The sequence below is a fragment of the Arvicola amphibius genome, chromosome 1 (assembly GCF_903992535.2).
Source record: "Arvicola amphibius chromosome 1, mArvAmp1.2, whole genome shotgun sequence".
Lineage (NCBI taxonomy): Eukaryota > Metazoa > Chordata > Mammalia > Rodentia > Cricetidae > Arvicola > Arvicola amphibius.
In genome coordinates this window covers 25,890,121-25,896,120 of record NC_052047.1, presented here as the reverse complement: position 1 = coordinate 25,896,120, position 6,000 = coordinate 25,890,121, and the positions used below count along the sequence as shown (strand labels likewise).

At 43.7% G+C, this 6,000-nt stretch overlaps 1 long non-coding RNA gene across 1 annotated transcript in view; it reads left to right on the top strand.

Annotated features, from left to right (window-relative positions):
* The first annotated feature begins 223 nt into the window (after positions 1 to 223).
* Positions 224 to 6,000, top strand: part of LOC119799725 — a 30,217-nt gene continuing 24,440 nt past the window's right edge. The window contains exon 1 of the long non-coding RNA XR_005282934.1: positions 224 to 322. This is a non-coding gene — a long non-coding RNA (uncharacterized LOC119799725). The remainder of the gene's footprint in view (positions 323 to 6,000) is intronic.

Here is a 6,000-nt window from a genome sequence, read left to right as displayed (position 1 = left end):
TTGTCAAAAAGAATGCTTTCACAAGCTCCATCTGGAGCAAGCCGAGAAACATCTAAAGAGGACTGACCTCCTCCAGGTGAGGAGGGTCAGGCACATCGCTCTACTCTTTCATCTTCAAGGTATTAAAACATACTTGAGGAAGTCGGTTTGAAAACGGGGCTAGGCCATGGCCAATCTCCCTCACCTGACCTCCCTAGGCAGCTCCTGTGACGGAGTCAACAGCTCTGCCCAGTGTCACAACTGCGCCAGAGTCTCATCATTGCAGGCTCTCCATGAGCAGGACAGGGGAGGTGATGCCAGGTCTGTTGTGACCACATGTCAGGTAATGTCTATAAACTATTTTGAGCCTTTAGACAATGGCTTTAGGGACAAAGGTTTTCAGTGTGTTCAATGTCTAGCATGCTTCTAAACACACTGGTCTTCATTTTTGTGTGATGTTTGGATAACATGGAAGTAGATAAAAAAAACTTCAACAGTTAAAGCAGTTAAACAAATGTGTTGTCATTAATTGGTTAGAGCAATGTTTAACCTAGAGTTATTTAGCAAGCTGGGTCAGGAGGAGGTGGAATGTGTGGCCACATCTGCAAAAAGAGGGATGTGACTGGGTTCTAAGTTGGCTCTTTTTTATTTCTTTTAATGAAAGATCCTTTGCTGGGCATGGAGGCAGACTTTTCCTGTGGGTTCCTTCTTCTATTCCCATGAGTTTCAAGCCCAGGCTTGATGTAGCCATTTTTAGTATCAGGGAGCACAAAGGCTGTGGCCCTCAGCTGCAAGGGCTGTGCTTTTAGCCTTGAGTTTGGCCCCTTTCTGTCACATCATTAAGGGGAATTCTGTAATTCATTTCTGACATTTGAAGAATGGAAATAATAACGCACATCTCAAGGGGAAGGCTACAAAGATTACATGAGATGAGACATGCAAAGTGCACAAGACAGTGCCTGATACACAATAAATGATCCTGAGACACTAGTTGTTTGAAACATGTCAGGGCCTGTATGCTCCAACATAGAAACTATTTTCCCTAACTGGGCTGGTAGGGAGGTGCGAGTTCACACAGTCATCTTGGAAGGGCATCTCAGGCTTCATCCATTCCTGAAGATCTACCAGCGTTTACTATACAAAACACCTTTTATCCCCCAGGTAAACCAAGGTGGATACTCATTAATATTCTCTTTCTGGGGGACACTGGGCTAGGGAAACACCTGCAACTTAAGTCACCAGCTTTGGAAACAACACCTCTCCCCAGGCAATCTACATTCTAACAAAGGAGAAGGAGCAGCACATCCTGGCCTTTGTCAGGTGGCTAGCTTGTTTGGCAGGATTACAGCTGCCTAGGAAATTAAGTATGGCCAGTGAGCCTGCCTGTAAATATTTTGTATGAAATATGGGCCCATAGAAACACTACCTGTGTTTATTGCTGTTAGCTGTTAAGTTGGCTATCATGGCTTCTGCTGTGGGACAATGGTTTTACCCTGTCAAGATTTGTTTCTTGTACTTGTTTAACAAAATGCTGGTTGGCCAGTAGCCAGGCAGGAAGTATAGGTGGGGGAACCAGGCGGGAAGTAGAGGTGGGGCAATGAGAACAGGAGAATTCTGGGAAGAGGAAAGATGCAGCCTGCAGTCATCACTCAGATGTAGAGGACATAGATGAGAATGCCTCACTAATAAAAGATACTAACCCACATGGCTAACACAGACAAGAGTTATGGGCTAATGTAAGTTATTAGAGTTAATAAGAAGCCTGAGCTAATAGGCCAACCAGTTTATAATTAATGAAGACATCTGTGTGTGTCTTTGAGACTGAAAGCCTGTGGGACTAGGAGGGACAAATCTGCGTCAACAGGATTCTGTGTTTCTATCTACCCTAGATCTATAATCCCACTCTGAAGGTATAAGTTCTAGAATAAACAGGAGTCAGAACTTTGGGGGGTACAATACTTCTGTAGCTAGAAAGCTTAAATCAAAGAGACTTTTGATTTGCTCAAAGATATTCAGGGAGCTCTTGCTGTCTAAGATTTCATTACCTGGGTCTATGTAATTATGATTTTCCATGATGGGTTCCTTTTTTATTTTATTTGTGTGTGTACTTGGCTGCATGAGTTTGTGTACACTACGTGCATGACAGTAAAGCTTAATTCATCGTTGAAAATAGGTTATCCATTTCCTTCTAAGAGGGAGAGAGTGACAGAAGTGATTCTGTAGGCCTTCACCAACTAGGTCATAAAACGTGATTTGCCTCTCCCTTCTCTGTAAGGGGCCCTGAGTAGCCATGTGAAAATCCAGGTATCTGAAGCTGTCATGCTCTGTGAGAGCTGACATAGTGGGCTGGAGAGGACTATAAAAGAAGCCGGCTGGGGGGAGCTTTTGCTGTTTGGGTCCCTCAGCTACTGAACCCCTCCCCACTCCAGAGTGTCAGATGTACAAGTGGGCAAGTTGGCCAATCACCCCAGCTCTTTTTTAAAATTGTTTTTACTGAGCTATATATTTTTCTCCGCTCCCCTCCTTTTCTCTCCCCTCCCCTTCTGCCCTCTCCCATAATTCCCATGCTCCCAATTTACTCAGGAAATCTTGTCTTTGTCTACTTACCATGCGGTTGTGGACTGTAGACTGTTTTTTCCCTCTTTATGTCTAAAAGCCACTTATGAGTGAGCACATATGATATTTGTCTTTCTGGGTCTGGGTTACTTCACTGACTATGATGTTTTCTAGCTTGTCATCCATTTGTCTGCAAATTTCAAGATGCCATTATTTTTTTTACGCTGTGTAGTGTTCCATAAATGTACCACATCTTCCTTATTCAGTCTTTGGTTGAGGGGCATTTAGGTTGTTTCCAGGTTCTGACAAACAATGCTGCTATGGACATAGTTGAGCACGTGTTCTTGTGGCACAATTGAGCATCCTTTGGGTATATACCCCAAAGTGGTATTGCTAGGTCTTGAGGAAGGTTGTTTCTCAATTTTCTGAGAAATCTCCATACTGATATCTAAAGGGGTTGTACCAGCTTGTACTCCCACCAGCAATGCAGGAGTGTTCCCTTTACCCCACAATCTCTCCAGCATAAGTTGCCATCAGTGTTTTTGATCTTGGCCATTCTTACAGGTGTAAGATGGAATCTCAGAGTTGTTTAGATTTGCATTTCTCTGATGGCTAAGTATGTTGAGAATTTCCTTAAATGTCTTTCAGTCATTTTAGATTCATCTGTTGAGAGTCCTCTGTTTGTACCCCATTTTTTTACTAGATTTTTTGTTCTTTTGATGATCATTTTCTTGAGTTCTTTGTATTTTGGAGATCAGCTCTCTGTCTGGTGTGGGGTTGGTGAAGATCTTTTCCCATTCTGTTGGTGTCGTTTTGTCTTCTTCACTGTGCCCTTGGCTTTACAGAAGTTTTTCAGTTTCAGGTGGTCCCATTTATTAATTGTTTCTTTCAGTGTCTGTGTTACTGGTCACCCAGCTTTTACACTGATTCTTCTTGCTGGTGATGGGGGTGAGGGGGCCCTGTGCCTATTCAGATTGCCCATCCTTTTTGAGATTAGGTCTCACTGTGTAGCTTTGGCTGGCCTGTAACTTGCTATGTAGCACAGGTTAGCCTTAAATCCACATAGAGTCATGTGCCTCTGCCTCCCAAGAACTGGGATTAAAGGTAAGTGCCACTGTATGCAGCAGGCATTGTAACTTTAAGACCCTGGGCTTTGGTGAAATTGGTTGGCTAGCTATTATTTCTGAGACAGTGCTCCCGAGAAGAAGGATATGACTATCAAAAGAACAACTGAGAGAAAATGGAAGAGACCTTTGATATTTGTATAAAAATTATTTTTGAGGCAGGGTTTCATTGTGTGTCCTAGGCTGGTTTTCAACGCATAGCAGTGCTCCTGCCTTAGCCTCCCGAGTGCTAGGATTACAGGCATGAGCCACCATGCTTAGTTGAAATAATTCTATATTATTGTTCTCTTAAAATCAAATGTGAAGTGAACGATGTTAAGTTGGGTTGCCATTCAATTCCTTTTAGAGAAAGTGACTAGAACACACCACATCTGTCATTTAGACTCAGTATTGGAAGATGTCCAGAGCGCCTACTGTGTTAACATGAGATATAACGCACGTTCTTCTAATTCATGCATGAATGAGAGGTACCTTTTCCACATGAAGCCATAATCCAACCCTCCCTGTCCACTCTGATCTGCACCTTGACTTTGTTTCCTAGGAGAGTGGAGCCACATTAAGCAAGCTTTTCCCACTGACCTGTTTTCTTCGAACATTCTATGACAGCCATGGGCAGGGTGTGGGATGAGCAAGGCTCTCTGCTCATGGTGATTCCTGCACAGCGGCTGGTTCTGGCAGGCTCTGGAGTAAGTGTGAGGGCATCTATAATAAGATCAGAGCATAAACAGTGTAGCTAGGAGGAAAGATGCAAGAGTCACTGCTGTAGGGAGATGGTGGGTTTTTAATCAGAGGGTGCTACAAACCAAAGGAACCCTCCTGAAATAAAGGTTCTTGAACCAAAGGTTCCGGAAATGAGTATCTTCCTATTGGAAGAGGTTACAAAGGCTTGTCGGACATCAGGCTAACAGCACAGTCCTTGGTTTAATAGAACAAGCTTTTACTTTGAGCATCAAGATGCATGAGTAGCTGAGAGAGGGCAGCACACAGAGACTTTGGGGTCAAACATTTAAACTCGGGAACTAAGCTGGTTTTGTTTAACAACCGAGGTCCCTCAGGACGAACCTGGAGTTTTCATATTGATTGATTCTCCACTAATGCAGTGAGGGAGCAGAGAGAATTTTTGCAGAATGTGGAATTTAGCAGAGGGAGAATATATTAGACTAGTTGTGTTTCCTTGCTTCTAGGCATGGTTTGTTCCTTGAAGGTCAGAGCCAAGGGGATTCTTTATCTTCCAACATGTTCATTTAGGACAAGCAAACACCACAATCTACCGTCTTCAGCTTCAGGGAATCTCAGACTTCAATAAAGAGGATGGTATTTTATTATCTCCCCGGGTTGTTTTTGAAACTTAGAAAAAAAATTACGCAAACACTTCTCTTAACTGGATGACCATAACAGCGCAGAACAAACCACTTGAGTCCAGTTTCACTTAGAAAAGCAATTTTCGCTGTTCAGGACACTTGTACTAAGGGTTCTCCTGCAAGTAGATTTTGGATCTCTTAGAAACTCTTCTGTAACTAGCCAGTACTATTGGGGTAGGTATCAGCACTCTCATTTTATTGAGGGCACAGAAAGGGGAGGTGTAACTCAAAGAAATTGCTCACCGTAGACAAATGAAGGCGCTTGAATTTTCCTCGCCAAGCTTTTACTGGCCAGCACGAACTTATTTTCCCACTATTGGCTTTTATCGGCTTTCAAGCAACTCTACACACGAAATTCTTGAGAAGTCAATGGGAGAAGATCTGTATGACTTGGCAGCGTGTGGTGTCAAGGTCTCAAGTCCTGGCTTGGCTCCCTGAGGTGACATGACTATTCTTGAACCATCAGGCTCGCTGGGTCTTAGTTCTGTGTTGCTGGAGCTCCTTCCGCTCTTTCAGCCAATAGCCGCTGAGATACCAGCCCATTGGGGCGTGGTCTCTCTCTTTAAAAAACTTCCGGCTCCGCTCCTGTGACTAGGCTCGCTTCCTGCGACTAGGCTCCCTTCCTGATTGCCGCAGTGGGCTGTTCTCTGGGACCGTGATCTGTAAGTTTTCCCCCTTTAAATAAATAACCATTCTATTAATCATAATTCCAAACTGGTGTGGGATTGTTTGTGACTTACGCCTTCAGTTCTGTATCTCTAACTTGAGGGTAACTGGTCATCAGTGCATAGCTGAGAGCGGAGGCTAATATGAGGTCATCCGTGTGGTGTCTGTGGTATCTACCACCATGAAGAGGTGGGCTGTGGATTTCCCTGAGTCTTGCCTTTCCCATCAGCAGGACAGTGAGAATGAGATATACATGGCTGGTACACTACGATGCAAGAATTAACAAGGCATAGGCTATTCAAGCCATGTGCTTT